This window comes from Bactrocera dorsalis, chromosome 3 (assembly GCF_023373825.1).
Source record: "Bactrocera dorsalis isolate Fly_Bdor chromosome 3, ASM2337382v1, whole genome shotgun sequence".
Taxonomy (NCBI): Eukaryota; Metazoa; Arthropoda; class Insecta; order Diptera; family Tephritidae; genus Bactrocera; species Bactrocera dorsalis.
Genome location: NC_064305.1, coordinates 80,206,628 through 80,225,996, shown reverse-complemented (window position 1 = coordinate 80,225,996; position 19,369 = coordinate 80,206,628). Strand labels below are relative to the sequence as shown.

Here is a 19,369-nt window from a genome sequence, read left to right as displayed (position 1 = left end):
CAATATATGTAGCAGCAACATGCCACATACAAATATACATGTGAGTATGTATGTATATATGATCACTCATTTGACAAAAGGCTTAATATTAATCCACCTTGCCACCAACCTAACGCTAAAGGGTTGTCGTAGCTACAATAATATTTATTTGTTTGTGTATGTGTGTGTGTGTGCTTCCTCAAAGTGTGCCTGTATTTATTGCTTAGCTGATAAAATTTACTTTTCGCCTTGATGTTCTCGGTCATGCTGTGGCGTCGAATGTGGCAATCGGTAAGCCAACTAGATGGTGGTGAGGTAAGTTTTTGACAACAGCGCAGGCGGAAATGAAGCGTTTTTGGGCTTAAATGCATATCTATACATTTGTATGTATGAGTGTGTGCACGTGTGTGGTAAGCTGAAGAATTTATTTGTTACTTAGCTTGCGGTTATCACTTACCCGGTTTGTTGAATGCCAGCGGGTGTTATTATTTGGGATGCAAAGTGTGGCACGGAATTTCTTTGAAATTATTTTACACAAACATTTGTTGTGTCACATGCAAATATGTTGCCCAGAAGGTATCTACAAAGGTCTGATATACATATAATGAAATATATTATCGAAGATGTGCAAAAAGTAGTCCCTTTCTGATCTTTCTATGATTATTTGATGTATGCGGCTGCTTGGCAACCTTACAAGAGACTAATGTTTTTGATAATTGTGCAGTAAAGATATGCGATAAAGGTTTTTGCTGTCTTATGGCGTTCTTATGAGATTAAAGAGAGCTATTTTTATGCACATACTTGTATACATATTAATTAATTAGGTTTTATTTATGCTACGCATTCTGTAGTACTTAACCTCAAATTGTGAAAGTAAAGCCTTTTCATTTATTTTTAGCTGTTATCGGGTTTTGACCGATTTTGACGCTAAATATTGTAAGAAATACTACCAAATAAAGAAAGCATATAAGGTCTGTTTATTTTAGTCCCTAAGCAGCATCAATGTCATTTCAAATGTGGAATATTTGAAAACACATTAATTATATAATTATCGATATTTTATAATTTATCAAAAAAATATTATTTAGAAAATTTTAGAAGTATTTCTTACATCGAAATATCGATATTTTAGAGGTTTTTAAATATCAATATTTTATAATTATATCGAAAAAGATTTAAAAAGTATTTTTATTTATATCGAAATATCAATATTTTATAAATAGTTGAAAAATATATTCGATATTTTATAAGCTATCGAAAATATCATTTAGAAAATTTTAGAAGTATTTTTTACATCGACATATCGATATTTTAGAAGTTTTGAAATATCAATATTTTATAAATTATCGAAAAATATATCGAAGTACTTCTCATAAATTATCGATATTTCAGAAATTATCGGAAAAAGCATCGAAGAAGTTTTTAAAACTACTTCTCAAATAGAAATATCGACATTTTATGACTTATCGATAAATGCATATTTTTTGAATTATTGAAATATATATCGAAGAAGTTTTAGTAGTACTTCCCATATGAAAATATCGACATTTCATGAGTTATCGGTATGTCGACATTGTATAAAATATCGAAAAATGCATGGAAGAAGTTTTTCGAAGTACATTTCATATAGAATTATCAACATTTGATAAGTTATCGATATATGGATATTTTATAAATTATCGAAAAAACTATATTCGATGATTTTAAACTTAAATCCTCGTTTATACGAAATATGTCAAGAGAAAATATCTTGTAATCAGAAAAAATCAATAATCGCTTAAATTTTATGTTATTGATACCTAAAAACCCCAAAGAGAACTACAAATACCCGAAATATCTAACAAATAAATATATTTAAGAAATTTAAAATTTTGAGAAAAATATATTTTTTTCATATTTCGATATAATATACACTTTAAGAAATTATAAAAAAATAATATAAGCCAATATCTCATATTTTTTTGAATTTTTTGATTTTTGTATGCAATAATTTTTTCGAAAAAAATTTCGAAAAGTCAATTTTGAGGACTTAGCAGTTAGCTAACTATTTTTCCTCATAATTCTCTGGAAAAAACATACTTTAAAATGCATTTATCCACGTTTAATGTATTAATTGCTTTTATTTTTCATAAAAGGAAATGCTCTCTTTTATTAAAGGTATTTTATTGTTGCATTTTGTGTACAGCAACACATTAATATAACGGGTGATTTTTTTGAGGTTAGGATTTTCATGCATTAGTATTTGACAGATCACGTGGGATTTCAGACATGGTGTCAAAGAGAAAGATGCTCAGTATGCTTTGACATTTCATCATGAATAGACTTACTAACGAGCAACGCTTGCAAATCATTGAATTTTATTACCAAAATCAGTGTTCGGTTCGAAAATTTTTTATCGACAAATTTTGTTCAGCGATGAGGCTCATTTCTGGTTGAATGGCTACGTAAATAAGCAAAATTGCCGCATTTGGGGTGAAGAGCAACCAGAAGCCGTTCAAGAACTGCCCATGCATCCCGAAAAATGCACTGTTTGGTGTGGTTTGTACGCTGGTGGAATCATTGGACCGTATTTTTTCAAAGATGCTGTTGGACGCAACGTTACGGTGAATGGCGATCGCTATCGTTCGATGCTAACAAACTTTTTGTTGCCAAAAATGGAAGAACTGAACTTGGTTGACATGTGGTTTCAACAAGATGGCGCTACATGCCACACAGCTCGCGATTCTATGGCCATTTTGAGGGAAAACTTCGGACAACAATTCATCTCAAGAAATGGACCCGTAAGTTGGCCACCAAGATCATGCGATTTAACGCCTTTAGACTATTTTTTGTGGGGCTACGTCAAGTCTAAAGTCTACAGAAATAAGCCAGCAACTATTCCAGCTTTGGAAGACAACATTTCCGAAGAAATTCGGGCTATTCCGGCCGAAATGCTCGAAAAAGTTGCCCAAAATTGGACTTTCCGAATGGACCACCTAAGACGCAGCCGCGGTCAACATTTAAATGAAATTATCTTCAAAAAGTAAATGTCATGAACCAATCTAACGTTTCAAATAAAGAACCGATGAGATTTTGCAAATTTTATGCGTTTTTTTAAAAAAAAAGTTATCAAGCTCTTAAAAAATCACCCTATATATATTTTTGCCGTATATGTGCTAATATTAGCATACACTCATACAATTAATTATTATTTCCACACATGTTTGCATGTATTACATTTGCATATTTCCATATTTTAAGCTGGTTAAGTCTGCCTAGCTGCCACACCACTCTTTTAACACTTTTGAACCATGAAACATGCATTTTTCATTCATGAATTTCCACACACCTTCATGAACACCTTGGAATAGAATAACACCCACACCAGGGTACAAAAATAATAACGGTGGAAGCAAATAACGGGTGATTTTTTTGAGGTTAGGATTTTCATGCATTAGTATTTGACAGATCACGTGGGATTTCAGACATGGTGTCAAAGAGAAAGATGCTCAGTATGCTTTGACATTTCATCATGAATAGACTTACTAACGAGCAACGCTTGCAAATCATTGAATTTTATTACCAAAATCAGTGTTCGGTTCGAAATGTGTTTATCGACAAATTTTGTTCAGCGATGAGGCTCATTTCTGGTTGAATGGCTACGTAAATAAGCAAAATTGCCGCATTTGGGGTGAAGAGCAACCAGAAGCCGTTCAAGAACTGCCCATGCATCCCGAAAAATGCACTGTTTGGTGTGGTTTGTACGCTGGTGGAATCATTGGACCGTATTTTTTCAAAGATGCTGTTGGACGCAACGTTACGGTGAATGGCGATCGCTATCGTTCGATGCTAACAAACTTTTTGTTGCCAAAAATGGAAGAACTGAACTTGGTTGACATGTGGTTTCAACAAGATGGCGCTACATGCCACACAGCTCGCGATTCTATGGCCATTTTGAGGGAAAACTTCGGACAACAATTCATCTCAAGAAATGGACCCGTAAGTTGGCCACCAAGATCATGCGATTTAACGCCTTTAGACTATTTTTTGTGGGGCTACGTCAAGTCTAAAGTCTACAGAAATAAGCCAGCAACTATTCCAGCTTTGGAAGACAACATTTCCGAAGAAATTCGGGCTATTCCGGCCGAAATGCTCGAAAAAGTTGCCCAAAATTGGACTTTCCGAATGGACCACCTAAGACGCAGCCGCGGTCAACATTTAAATGAAATTATCTTCAAAAAGTAAATGTCATGAACCAATCTAACGTTTCAAATAAAGAACCGATGAGATTTTGCAAATTTTATGCGTTTTTTTTTTAAAAAAGTTATCAAGCTCTTAAAAAATCACCCTTTAGGTATTTATAAAGGTATACACTCATATATATGGTATTTATGTATATAAAAGCTTTGAATAAGCGCATTTATGTCTATAAATACACACATATCCTTGAGCATTGTTGTAGTAAGGCCTTTGCCAAGGTTTGCTGCCGCATTAAGGGTTGCAAACCTATTGTAACAAAGCAAATTTCAGCACAGCGCATATTTTCGTTGCCAAACAGCTGTAATATTTAATTTCTTAATGATAAAGCGTTGAACACCCACAAAGGCAGCAGGCGACAGGGTGAGTAGCAGCGAAAGCACGGGAAAGTTAAATAATAATAGCAACAGCAACAACAAGTCTGTTACTCATTATGCGTTGCTATAAATGTCGATGTTGGTGTGTGTGTATGTAGAATCAAAGTGTTGACGCATACAACGCGGTAATGATTACATCAACTTCAGGCAGCGTCGAGGCAACTCCGAATAGAAGCACTTGAGCTCTTTATTCCTGTAAATATATCACTGCAGAGAGCATGAATATTTTATGTATACATATGTGGGTGTGTTTGCTGGCTTTGTGGGTCTCAGTGCTTCTTGTGAACCTGAGTTTTAAACTGTTCAAGCTGTCTGCATTCCAGAAAGTTAAGTTTCGGTAACTCCCACTGACTTCTCCGCCTCCACCTTGATTATGCTTGCCACCCCTTGATTAACTTTTTAGAATTGCTTTTACTTAAACATTTAAAGCTTCCATGTTCATTGCTTAAAGCGTTTCCTGTTTGCGGTCACCAAGTTTTTCTTATGTTGCACATTATGCCTTCAGCCGATAAAAGTGTTTCCTGGATAGATAGTCCGCAAGCTTGCCTTAAAACCAGCTACTTTTTGTGTTTGAACCATATTAGTCAACTAACTTTTTAACATTTTGGTGGAGACATCAAAAACAACAGTTAACCTCAACTTAACTACCTCCTGTTTTATCTCCTCTTCCTCCTAATACCCTAAAATCCCTTTCCAAACTTTATCAATGCTTTTTTTTTGGAATAAATCTTCTGCTTGCTTCACCCTACAGCACCCCTCCCTGCTGTCGCCACACCTTAAATCACTTGCACTCGCTTAATTAGCAAAATCTTACAACTTCTGTTTCATTTAAGATTGTTGCATACAATTTTTTTTGTTTTCCCAACTTCTCCGTAACAATCAGTAACATTTATTTACACAATTTATGCGCGACTATTTACCTTTGTCGCTCGAGTACAAATTGACAAAAGAGATTTATATATTTTCTTTACTTATTCCCGGATGTAGGTTTTTTCTTATATAGCCAACGGAGCGTGTGTCACCAACAACAACTTAACATACCTTTAAATTTACTATACTTTGTATTGTTGGTGGCAAGCAACCCTTGCAATATTTATGCTATTTACTTGCCACAAAACACAAGTTTTCATGCCTAAAAGTATGTTCTTGCAACCCTTTGGGGCAGTTAGCTTAATTGCGTGTGTACGCCGCGTGGGCAGCGTAATTACAATAAGAAAAGTCATTAGTACGGAATATTTTCGATAGAGCTCTTAACCTCAAAATGGGTGATGTGGAAATTTTAATTGCTGGGTTATTTTTATCTAGGATACTATCATGATTAATTGATGATTTTAGAATTTAAAATGCAAAAATTCTTGCAAAACAATTATTGTTAACAAAAGATAATTCTACTTCCAGACATTTTGGTTGTTGACGAATCACGTCCTGGACGGCCATTAACATCAACTGGTAATAACCATGGAATAAACAAAGGAATTGTTGCTTGATCATCGACGGTCAACAGTCAGAGATCTTACAGGCACCGTTGGAATATAGGAAAGAGCAGTGAAACCCATTTTTAGAAACCATTTGGGCCTAAGAAAAGTGAAAGCACGATTGGCTCCAAAATCACTCAATTTTTTCCGAAAAGAGCGTCGGTCGACAATTCTTGGTTTTTGTACCACGATAAAGCACGGTCGCATACTGCATTGACTCTTCGTGAGTTCTTCGCCAAGTTTTCTACTAATATTTAAAAAAAATTAAAAAATTAATAAAAAAAAATTTAATAACAAAACTGTAATTAAAAAAAAATGTAAATAAAAAAAATTAATTTATTAAAATTAATTCTCTTTTCTTTAACATTTTTTTTTTTGAACATACTGAAATAAATTTCTTGAGAATACATACATGTTTGTCTCAACACCTCCAAACATAATGAAGCGTAAGTATTTAAAATTAGCTGTTGTTATTTGTAAAATTTATTTTTGAACATAATCAAATACAATTTTTGAAAACATACTCAGTGTATATTCAATATATGTAAATAATATATTTTAGCTCAACGCCTCCAAATTTCTTGCTTAATGAAGCGTGAGTATTTACTCAGCTAATTCACCAACCCCTTCTGATGATTCGTATTTATTTAACTTAAAACTTTTGACAAAACACAACAACAGCAGCAAGCAAAGAGTTTACAAACCACAAAAAGTCAGTCACACCTACACTTTGTTGTTGTTACCACCAACTACAGCATGAAATATTTACGAAAAGCATTAAAAAATAACACACTATAATCTCAGACAACTTTTGTTGTTGCTAAATTACTGTTATCACACACCACAAAAATATTACGGCAGTTAACTTTCGCTGTCTGCATCAAATTACCCTTTTTTCCGAAAGTCAACCGCCCGGTAAAGAGCAGCAGCAGCAACAGCAACAACAATGTAGGTTGTAGCATCAGTTGTCTGACGACCGATTCGATACAGTTTGCAACCCTTAACTAAAAGCTATCAGCATCGGCATACAACAACAGTAGCAAAGCGGAAGAGCAACAATGGCAAACGGTGCGAAAGGGCGACGGAAGGTGAGCGGGCAATGTATGTCGAATGCTGCTGCTGCTGCCGCTACACGTGCGTAATGAGTTGGAAAAGTCAAAAATGATTAATTAAATCAGCGCACAAAGGACGCGCACACACACACGCAGGCAGGCAGACAGACATGCAGATAAGCCGAAAAATACGCGAACAAATTGGAATTTTTGATTTTTCAGCATTTGAATTTCAACTGCAACAACAAATCGTTGTTGGAAGTGTAGTTTTCACGAGGGAGCGCTGGGCGAATTTTAAATAGAGATAACTCCACATAGAATACAAGCAAATACATACCCACATATACACATATGTCACTGAATTCTCCACCGAAATTGCGGAAATTAGTTACATAATTTGCATTTCAATTAGCAAATTCGCATTTACCGTTTTCAATGCGAACGTCGAATGTGAAATGTCAATGCATTCAGTCATTGCCGTTTCCAAAGAGCGGGCGGTCATTAGTCTCGCATGCAGCCGCTTCAATCTACTTCTTTTCTTCCTCTCGTTGCAGAGTGCAGAACAGCTGGTTAGACCATTAAGTGGTTGAGAATTAACGGCGATGAGTGAACAAAGCGTTTTGCATTTCAATGCACCGCAACAACAACAGAAAATGACACAATATCTACATTTCTATAACTGTTTATAAACGTGTATCTCTTCTTTTTGCGATTTTTTTGTAACTGCTGTCATCTGCTGGCCTTTGACGCTGTCACAATTCATGTCAATTGCAATAATTACCTGCCATTGTTGTGGACAACCAGTCATTGGGGATATATTTGCATAAATTTCTTTGCTTTTTGTTGCAATTTTTTTGCGGATGGTTATTTTTTGCGGGCTTTAAATTGAATTTTCAGGCAACAAACAAGTATTAGTTAATTTAAGCGTAAAAATTTTGGTTAAGTTTTGGTTAATTTTTGTTTGTATTTATGTTTTAGAAGAAAAAATCGGAATATTTTTTATTATTTGGGAATATAAAATGAAGGGATATGTAAAGGAATTGTCAAGGAAATTTTAGGAAAGAAATAATAATAATTTTACTATACTTTTAGAATAAAATTTGAATATGAAAGCAGAGTTGTCCAGCGGAATTCGATAGAAATAATTATTTGGTTATCGCCTTAAAGAAGTAGAATTGACAGCTTTTCCACTACTGTGATCAAATTGAAAGGTGAATTTTGTCAATTTCATTTCCTTCAAAGTAGTCCCCTTCCGCTGCTATTCACTTATGTCAACGAATATTCCAGTCATCATAGCACTTGGAAAAATCCTTCGTCGTGATGGCCATTAGAGGCTTCTTCGATTCAACTTTTATATTCTACATTGAGTCAAAACAGTGTCCTCGGAGTGGTCATGTGAATTTGCTGAAGTTACACGAAGGTAAGTCAGGCGAATGCGGTGGTTGCGGCACGATGTTAGTTGAAAATGTAGCGAAATGATCACGAATAACTAATGCAGTATGAGATGGTCCATTATCGCACTCCTCTGTTCAATAAATTCAGAAAACGACGCGTATCTCAAATAATAATTAATATTTTGACTTGAAATTTAGCGTAGATGTCACTAACAGTACTGCCAACTTACAGAAACGAAAAGTTTAAAGATTTTAAGAATACGCAAAGTATAAATTAAAAATTTACCTTTCAATTTGATCATAGTAGTACATTTGTTTGTTTAAGGAGTTACAAGGGTTTACGGGTTTCAAAAAATCGTTTTTTTTTTATTGCCTTATTAAATTCTATAAACCCCTTTAGAATATTGTTATAAATTTTGTTGATTTGAGTAATAGTTTCGAAGATACAGCCTTGAAAACTTTTGCGTTCGATGATAGCGAGGCTAAGTGGACCGCTTTTAAACGCATTTTTCTCGAAACTGTGTTTTTGAAGTCGGTTGGCAAGATTTCCCGAGAATTACTAAGGCGATCCTCATTAAATTTTACACAGGTCATTGAAATACATTTCTTAAAAGCTTGGACGGAGGATTTTTTCAATTACATATATTTGGAAAGAAGACTAAGTAGCGAAATTTTCACTGAAATTTTCATTATGCAACAAAAACAAATATCCATCGTTTTTCAACAAAGAGATACCAAGAAAGCCGGACGATTTTTAGTCAGCCAGTGAAATTATGGTCGAAATTGTTGACGAATATGTTGTGTACGTATTTAGAAAGCCTCTAGGAAAACGACTCAACTAAGCTAAACTTTTCGGACGAAGTAGCACGAAAAAATCACTCCTGTCAAAGCGCCATATCAAAATTCTACTGGGATTTTAAAAAGACAGCCCAGCAAAATTTTGGAGGAAAGTGCTTTGTACGTCGTCCACAAGGTCAAGCCTTTAACGCTAGATATACCAAAAAACCATTAACCACGGCGGTCAGGCAAATCTTTGAATAAATGGTAAAATTTACCTATTTCAGTATTAAGATATACTGAGAAATGAATTGGAGCCATTTGTATTTAGAATACAATGAATAATACAAGTTTCTAGAATAGTTAATCGAAAAAAATATTTTAATTAAATATTTAAATTTTTTTAGTATTATTTATAGTATTTTTCTGGTATCATGTGCGGCACCAATCATTTCTATAATACTTTCAAGATTACTTTTTCACTACTTTCCGACCCCAACAGATTTTTGGACAAATATTATTTATTTATACTTTGAATAATCTGCAAAAAATATTTACAGATCTTTTGTTGAAATTTTTTCGCTTTCCTTATTCTGAATTAGTAAAATTATTGTATTGCGATTTACATGAAATTATTTAATACTTTATTATTTTCAGAAACTACAATATTTAAATCTGAATGCCATGTCCAACCAGTATTTTTATTATGTTTACATTATTCAACAACATTAATACCGCTTAGTGCTTCTATAAATCTCATAATTGATATATTCCAAATACTTAAGCAAAGTATGAAAGAATGTGACCAACCTTTTAGATATTGAATTTCCAGCGCTAGCTGCTAGCGATCAGCTAATAATGTTGAGCGTGAAGACATTACAATCCAACGAAGCTGCGATATTTTTATTAGTATTACAAATTAGAATAAAAACCAGTATTGATTATTATTGACATTTTGTGGCAAGCATATGTTATGTGCTAACCAGCTGTATTTTCATGTGCTTATATTTGTTTTTGTATATCACTAACAATTTAATTTATTTGCATTACTTTTAATTTAATGCCAATTAATCACTTGTAGATATTTGTAGCACTTCATTGAAGTGATTTATTTATTGGTATTTTAGCATTTTATTACTATTACTTGGACACTGTTGCATTCACTTTGCTGATTTATGCACATTTGTATTTACTTGTATTTATTTTTGTAATTTATAACTGTGTTTTAGTTCAGCTACTGAGTGATTTGCTTGTTTTAATTATTTGTTTATTAGTCGTTTAGTTTAATTCGCCGTTTTATTACTTTGCTTTGACTTTTTCTTGTCAGAGTTGAGCTTTATGATTTTTATTAGTACGATTTTAATTTATAGTTTGGACAAACCAATTAATTTGCTTTTAATTTATTTTTATAATTTTTTTATTATTTCACTTATTCACTTAAAAGTGCAATTACATGCTTAATTATACACATTTGCCACAGTTTAAGACACTTTACTGCGAAATGACATTAATGGCGCTGTTAATGGCAAACCAGTTTATGGTGGAAAATTTGATTTTATACCACAACTTTCAGTTCAGTCCATTAAATTAATTTGATTATGATAGTGGTGAAATGAAATGAATACTCGTTAATATTTTTGAGGTTTGGAAGCAAATTTTTTAGAAAACTTTTTTTAATTTGTATTCATTGACATTACTATTTGTTTATTTGACATACATTTTTTTTAATTTTTTATTTCACTTTTGGAATATATTTAAGTTTTTTAATATATGTACATAGGTACGTCAAAAAATGTTGCGAGTTTTTATTTGCTGTTTGTTTTTGTACGGATTTGTTTTGACACCACTTATGAATTTCAGCAGAGAAACTTTTTTAATAACTTATTTTATTATTTTGTCTCTCGGTAATGTTTTAAAATATTTTTAAAAATTATTTCAGCACATTTTGATTAATTTCCACAGTCAAATTTGTGCATAGTAACATATTTGTCTCTTTATATTGTTCTAAAATATTTTTAGAATTTTTTAGTACTTTTTGATTAAAAATAAACATTTTTATTTATTGAGCTCTTAGTTTTATTAAGTTTTTGCTTTTGTTATAATTTTTTTTTATTATAAACTGGTCACGTTTAATATTAAGATATCTAAAATTGTTTTAAATTTTTTTGTAGATATTTTAAGTCCGATTTTGTTTTGTTAAAGCAGCACTTTCTCATAATAGTTTTTGTCCACTTCACATATGAATATATTTGTATTAAAAATATGATATTTGTTATGTGAAATTTGATAATTTCGTAATCAAATTATTTTTTGCCTTTCAAATTTTTATTTCGAGTTTCTTTTCATTTTTCAGAATATTTTTTATTTCAGTTACGTTTTAACTTTATTTTGCATCTATTGTGTATTTATATCACCTGACTGTTCAGATATTTAATCATAGATTAAACTGCTTATTCACAATTTTTATTCGAATTTGTGAGAATTGTTTAATTAAATACAAGTTTTTTATTAGTTTATAAAATGTTATAAAATTGTGTGTGGACAAATTAATTTTTTTGCCGAATTGAATCTTTTTGAAATAAATATTTAAGACTTTAAATAATTTTTAGTATGCTTTAGTGCAACTTCATAAGTTTATTTTAATTATTTTATTTATTTGTTTTTTGCACTTGTTTACATATTTGACCAACTTTCTTACTGTTCGCTTCGACCACAACGTTTTTTATTATTATTTGTTAATTTTTCAACAGTATACTTGATAATTATATTACTGCTGTTCACTTTGTTTGTTTTATTTCGTTTTTTATTAACAGATTAACTATTATTTGTTTTAAATTTATTTTTTTTTATTGTTTAATTTCTAATAATAATTTTAGTTTTCTTTATTATTCAATCTTTCACATTATTTTATTACCACAAACATAACATTAAATTTTTCTATTGCCAATTATATTTTCCAATACATTTCACTTGCACACAAAAACAAAAATTATTTCCAACCGCATTTTTTGCTCAACAAACAGCTGGCAAGGACTTTGACTTCAACGCTTTAGCACAATTTAATTTATTTTTATTTTTTTCAATTATACAGCCATTAATTTTAAAGACATTTGCATATATTTTTCCACTTAATCAACCAATTTGAGGGTGAGCAACCGAGAAATAAACGAAAAACCCGAGCATTTCAAATATAGACGCGCATTTCGAAAATTACCGAAACAAAAAATAGCACGAAATGTGTTGCGCATCTCTTATTTTAAGTTGCCTTACTTCCTATTTCGTATTTATATAGAAGATTTTGTATTTCTATACAATAAACAATCCTGCCTGTAGCCTTAATATTTTTCTGCCTTCCTCTAACTTTTCTTTTCTGTTTTTGTTTGCCATACCAGAACTCATTTCTAATTTAACGCTCTTCCTGCTTTGGTCTACGCCTACAATTTGCTCCTCTTTGCTTCCTTGAATTCATTTCAATCGTACAACTACAACTACGCTGCAGTCCCAGCTCAAAAAATAAAAACAAAAAAACTCAAGCGATAAAAAGTAGCAGCAGAAAAGAAATCTTGCAAGCAGGATTTGAAACCCAAATTACCAGTAAAAAAACGCAAAAACAAAAACAACATTTTAATCCAAATTATGACTCTACCACAAACATATACAACAAACACATGCACAACGGTTGCTTTGTCTGTCAGTCGTTTGGTCTATTTGTCAGTCTGTTTACGAGTATCTACCGTCCGCTCAAGTGTCTGCCTGGTGTTCCCTATACACTCACACACACATACGTAAATATATTCTTCCTTAATTTTCTGTCTGCTTGCGCTTGTAAATATAGCTGTATATTAAAAGAGCCAGCCTGCCCTTACTGCCTGCCCATGTAATCTATAGATGTCTGTATGTATGTGTGCTACATCTTCTGCTCAACCAGCCGCAGCGCTCGCTTCCTACTTGGGGTTGTTTTCTAATTTTCCACACAACCTTGCACATAACCGTTGAAAATATTTCGTTCCTAAATAAATTTTCATATTTTGCTGGCAAACGCCAGGCGAAGGTGGCGCAGACGACGCAGAAGAGATGCGCGCACACACACCTACACGTATTTGTTGCTGTACAAACACTTGCAAACAAACGCGTTATTGATTGCGAGGCGGTGTGTCAGGTCGCGCCGCATTGGTTAGCTGTGTGATTGCCGTGTTGTCGAGCGCGTTGTCTGCCGGGCGCAACGCCAACGCCGACGATGCTGCTGCCGCATCCGCAAGGAATTAAAAGAATATTTTTCTTGTAATAACTACCAACCGAGGTGTAAGCAGAAACGATCTGCTGCTGCTGCTGCTGTGTTGCGCGTCACAGGTTGCGAACGTTGTGGACGAGGAAGTGCGTTGCCGCACGATTTTTGCAAATTTTTGATTAACCTCAAACAACTTACTACAATATTAGTTAGAACTTTAAATTTTGCTTTTTCAATAATATTTCTATAGCACACACTATTGCCGTTAGCTCACTAGTACACTATAGAACGCATAAAACGCTTATAAATTCACTTCAACTCGATAGTTGTACTTCTTGCAACAAAATCACTGAGCTATTTGCTAGAGAATAATTTTTAGTAACGCGTCCAATTCGTACGCTGACAAACGCGCCGTATTTTGTCCGTACACTATAACCGCACCGGGACAGTATCTGCGACAAACTGATTGGCCTACCCAGTTGGTAGCTGCACGCGAGAAAGCGAGAGAGCGCGCAGCCAAACTACAAGAAACGCCGAAGTCGGCGAGGAAGTGCGAATGCACGAGCACGAAGCGTAATGTTACAATGGTCGGCCGACGGAAATGCAACGCACGGTACATAAACACACGCACACAAGCGCGCAGCAAACGCGTGAGAGCAATTGGAGTGGCAGCAGATAAGGCAGCGAAGCGAATGCACAACTCCAATGCTGAGCGAAGTGGCGGCAACTTCCGCTCTGGCAGTTACATACACACATGTAAATATGTGTGGGCTGCTAAGCGCAGCAAGTGGACCAAGCACAGCGCTGGAGCAGCCGCATGAACTCGGTTCAACTGTCAATACTAGCGAAAATTTGCTTGTGGAACGTATTCACGCTTATCTGCAAGAAATAAAAGACGAAAACAAAAATAAAAGTAAATAATGAATCGCTCACTCTCCCTCTCTCTCTCTCGGGAATGAATGTTTTGATTTTGCCAGAGCGCTGGGCAGAACTGCTCGAACTGCTAGAAATTCCAGTTTTGCGCTATTTTGTTTTTGTTCTGTTCGTTGGCGTCTCGCAGCTGATTTCCAAAGCAACAAACAACGAAGAAAAAGGGAACAAAAAATATAATAGTTTGCGAATGTAAACAAATAACGACGATATATGTATGTATGTACATATGTATGTATAGTATGCTTACGAGTAAGTATGTTCGTTGAGACATGTACATACATATGTATGTATGCCTGTATGGACGTCCGGGTCTTCAAATTGCATATAATCACTGCTAATTGAGAGCTAAGACGTTGTTGTTATACCGATGAGTTAATTTTAATACGAGAATATCAGCACGACAATAAAAATCTTGTTAGTACGCACAGTTGAGGTGGTTGCCACAAGAAGTGATAAGAGCGTTAAGGTCAAAATGGTAATTTATAAGTAAACAGAGTAAGACCGCTGAGCCTAGTAGTATTGGAGTAGTGAAAATCACAGTCGGATGTTATAATCAGCTTTTTGAGAGTCGATAAAGGAACTAAGATCATCTGCCTGAAATAGGCCATCTTTTTCATAACTCGGGCTTCGTTGGTAAGTTATATTTTATGGAAAAATAATAATACAATATGAAAGAAAAATGTGTGACTGATGTGCTAAGAGATCTGTGGGGTATATGAAATGACTTGATTACGAATTTGAGGGTCAAAAATTTTCCATCGCAGACATCTATTTTGGCCATTTTAGTCGATATTCTATACGTTAGATAATTTTTACTATCACTTTCGGCTGTAACAACCTGAAATTAGCATGAAGCAGTCTTTAAAATCAAAGTCGCAAAATAACTGTAAACTAGTATAATAATATTCGACGTCTATCGGTTGAAATTTGTGTCATAAATTTGGATATGGAGCGTAAAAACTTACAATCTCCTTTCCTATTTTTTTTAAATACAAGTGATTGAAAAGTGGTTCAGAAGTCACCGAGGTGAAGAAACGTCCTGCTTGAGTAAATAACTCAAAACACTCTTTGTTCAACAGCAAATTAAAATTAATATATACATATAGTACATAGCATTTGAAGAAGAGTGAAGCCAATTCCATACTACAGGCGGTTCTACGTTACCTAAAATAATTCCACTTTTTACCAACCAAAAGCTATTATTTCGCCTCAACAGCACCTGGCAGTATATTGGAATTTATCATTTTGCTGGGACTAGATGAGACAACAATAGACCTTAGGCTGTTAATCCTCATTTGCTATCTAAGGCTATATGTATCGATAGGCAGATAGTTAGGAGTGCAACCCGTAGACCTTTTTATTATTGCTATCACGTTTTATCTTATCGTTCAAACTATCTTGTGGTTTCAATGAATGTCCATATGTTTTTTATAGACAAATATTCAAGGTTTGATGCTTGATGGATTACAAGTGTTCTGTGTCAGATCTGCGATAGGGCTGAGCATTCACTGAGACAGTGGAAAATTGTTTCCTTATTCCCTACTATTTCGCAGCCTCCGCAGATGTTTTTGTAGAGCATACCCATTTTGAACGCATGTTCTCCAAACAACCAATACGAGGTTATGGTAGCAGTTAGTCTGAAGATACTTTTCCTGGACCTATTAAATAAATCGTTAGTTCTTTCTTTGTCATTTTTTGGCCATATCTATTTATTTACATTACATTTTGTTGTATTCTAATGAGCTCAAAGTCTTCTTATTGTTGAGAACTATGCTGGAATTAGTCATGGGCGACGGCCAAGCCATGAGAGCTTGGATCGGTAAGGATTTTTCTTAATAAATATAATATCTTGAAGGAGGTGAAAAGTGAAGCCTTTAAACATTGTTTTTGAACCCTCAGATTTATTTAATAACTCCAAGTCATATATATGGCAGTTTCGTCCGCGGAATCTGAGGCAAACTATTATACTATCAGTACGGTTACGTCCGCTAGATCTATTTCTCAGGCCTATTTATCAGTCCATTATCGATTTTTATTTTACCACGTAGCATAGTTCCCAATTCAAGAATTGAAAAAACAGGAATATGATAAGATACGTGTTAACCTCTCTGATTTCTGGACATTTACTCTATAAGGTTAATATGCGGCTATCGTAGATATAGCTGTGGAGATATAAGTATATGTGGACAATATCGCTTCAATTCAGTTCTTGGAGCAAAAGATTACGCCTGGCAGTCGTCAGTTACCAGTAGAAGGTCTCGACGATATCATCGAAAATTGGACTCAACGAATGAACCGTCTTATATTTTCCTAAATTTGTTGTCTATGATTCATTAGCAACAGCAAGAATCCAAATTACATATTCGAAAATAATTTTCACTTCCGATTCTCAGACAGTCATGTCCCAGATCACTTACTGGTAGTGTAAATATATACCATGCATATACTTTTCTGATTTAAATTTTTATTACTTTACCTATTAAAATGTTTTATTTCGCCCACTAATAGCTTTATATCAATGTCCGATTTGTTTTTATAATGAACTTCCTTTCAATTTTATGACTACCCGACATAAACGATGCAATTAGCACTTCGTATTGCCGGCTTTCTTATCAACAACACCGAATTGTTCAGACCTACCTGCATATCGGCGAAAATGCCAAACAAACATAACACACACGAGTGCTTGCAACGCAAACGCATTGGAAAACGAAATGCATCACTGACTGGCGCTCTTCGCTCTCAACATTTTACGCTCATTGTCATATGCGCTTACTCTTTTGTTGCGCTCTCTAGCTATACGCGCTCATTTATCTAATTTCTTTAATGGGTTTTGTGGAATCCAAGGAAATAGCATACACAGCGCGTCGCGCACCTTATTAAGCAGAGCCAGAGCCCGTGTTAGAGCCATGGCCAGGCTGCTGTTGGTGTTGCTGCTGTCGCTTGGTAAGTCGAGGTCTCCTGCATTTGGCGCGTGCCTCTAATTGCAACGTTCCGCAATTCTTTAGTCGCCTAGTTTATGTGGCAAATGCTATATATGGGCGCGAGCGCAAACATATGTACATATGTGCATATGTAACAATTGTTGATATGTTGTTGTATTGTTGTTTTGTTGTGCATATGGGTGTTTGTGTTGCACTCATGTGCTTGGCAGGTTGCTATTGCTCTGGTCTATTCGGCCTTTTGCCATTTTCGGCAACCACTCGACCCGTTTCAGTGCAACTGTGCCTGGTTGTGCCTGTGAGTGACCATATACACTTACATATGTGTGTGTGTGTGAGCGTATGTTGGTCGGTTTGTGTGTATTTAAAGAAGTTGCTGTGGTAGGCTTGCGGCAACAGTCATTGCACTCGAATGCGATTTTTTGCCTTTTATGTTGATATTGTTGTTTTTATTGTTGTTATACCCTGATCAAGGTATTTTAAGTTTGCCCCAAAATTTTGCAACATCCAGAAGAAAACTTCGGATCTTTTAAAAAAATAAAATATATAAAATATCTTCGTGACAAGCTGACTCGATTTTGCTTTGACTGATCTGACTGTCCATCAGTCTATATATACACGAAGTCTCTTTGTTTTTGAGATATCAATATGAAATTTTATAAACGTCTTTTTCTCGTCAAAAAGCTGCTCTTTTTCCGAAATCGCTGATATCGGACCACTATAGCATATAGCTCCCATACAAACTGAACGATCAAAATCAAGGCTTTATATGGAAAACTTTTTTAGTTGACAAGATATCTGCATGGAATTGGGCACAGATTTTTGCTCAAGGTAACGCTATAATCTCCGAAAAAATAATCGAGATCGGCTTACTATAGCATATAGCTGCCATACAAACTGACCGAATATTATAAAATTTTTGTATGGAAACTATTTTATCTGTGTAGGGTATTACAGCTTTGTTGCAACCGAAGTTAGTGTTTTTACTTGTTGTTCTTATACCACATGATGTTGTTGTTGTTGCTGTTACTGCCGACTCTCTAAGTGACCTATCTTCTGAACCTCAAGTGCGTTCGACAGACTTTTAGGGAAGTGCTGCTTTGCATTTAAAGGCTGCATGGTTGCATGTGTGTGTAAATGACCTCTTTGTGGCGCCACCAAAGGTTAGTTAGGTATTCGCAGCTCTTCGCTTGAACTTAGCTGAAATGAAGCAGCAAATTGAATTTCAGCAGCGATTGAACCGACTCAATAGTTCATTTGCATTTACGAAATGGGTCATAAGAGACGAAGCGAAGACGTTAAAAGCCAAGCGCAAACACAAACACAGGTGTATATGAGATGTGTGATATATGTATGTCTGTGTGTTAGTGTTGCCAATAACAAATAAATATGCAGAAGTACAGCGCTCAAACGTTCATTGCACCTGAGGGCTTTCATCTTAATTAGCCGTAAGCCTGCACTGTCTACAAACATAAATGTTTATATGTATGTATGCTTGCATGTATGTGTGTTTTTGTGTGTGTGCATATGGCTGTGTGTCTGCTATTACCAATCACATTTAGCAGAAATTAGCATTTTGTTAATAATTCAGGAAAATCAAATATTTGCCAATGTGGCAGCAACAGCTTGTAAGCCCATACATACATACCAACAACACATGCACACTTATAAGTAAATATATATACTTACACATACTTGTATGTATGTTTAAGGCTAACGGTCGAAACGCTTACCCGCTCCGTTTGCTCTATACTAAGCCAATAAAATATGCTCCACATCCCGCCTCTCGCAACACTTCTAAGCCATAAAAGACTACCTTAACGGTCTGGCACTAACAACAACACACATACATTTCTATATGTATGTGTATGGTGAACACATACATCGACACACTCGTTAAAACGAAATGACTACAACATAGATTCCAATCAGTTCGCAAAGTAGCCGAGCCAATCACTCTGCCCTCACTCAATTGC

General features: G+C 34.6%; 1 protein-coding gene across 4 annotated transcripts in view; it reads right to left on the bottom strand.

Moving 5' to 3' along the window:
* LOC105230025 (protein sax-3) overlaps positions 1–14,032 on the bottom strand; it is a 363,063-nt gene extending 349,031 nt beyond the window's left edge. For 3 of the 4 annotated variants that reach the window (XM_049452773.1, XM_049452772.1, XM_049452775.1), the window contains exon 1: positions 13,587–14,031. The gene's annotated coding sequence lies outside the window, so the exon portion shown is untranslated. Of the gene's footprint in view, positions 1–13,586 lie in introns of all 4 variants that reach the window. The other variant, XM_049452774.1, reaches the window with a different exon arrangement.
* Positions 14,033–19,369: the final 5,337 nt, after the last annotated feature.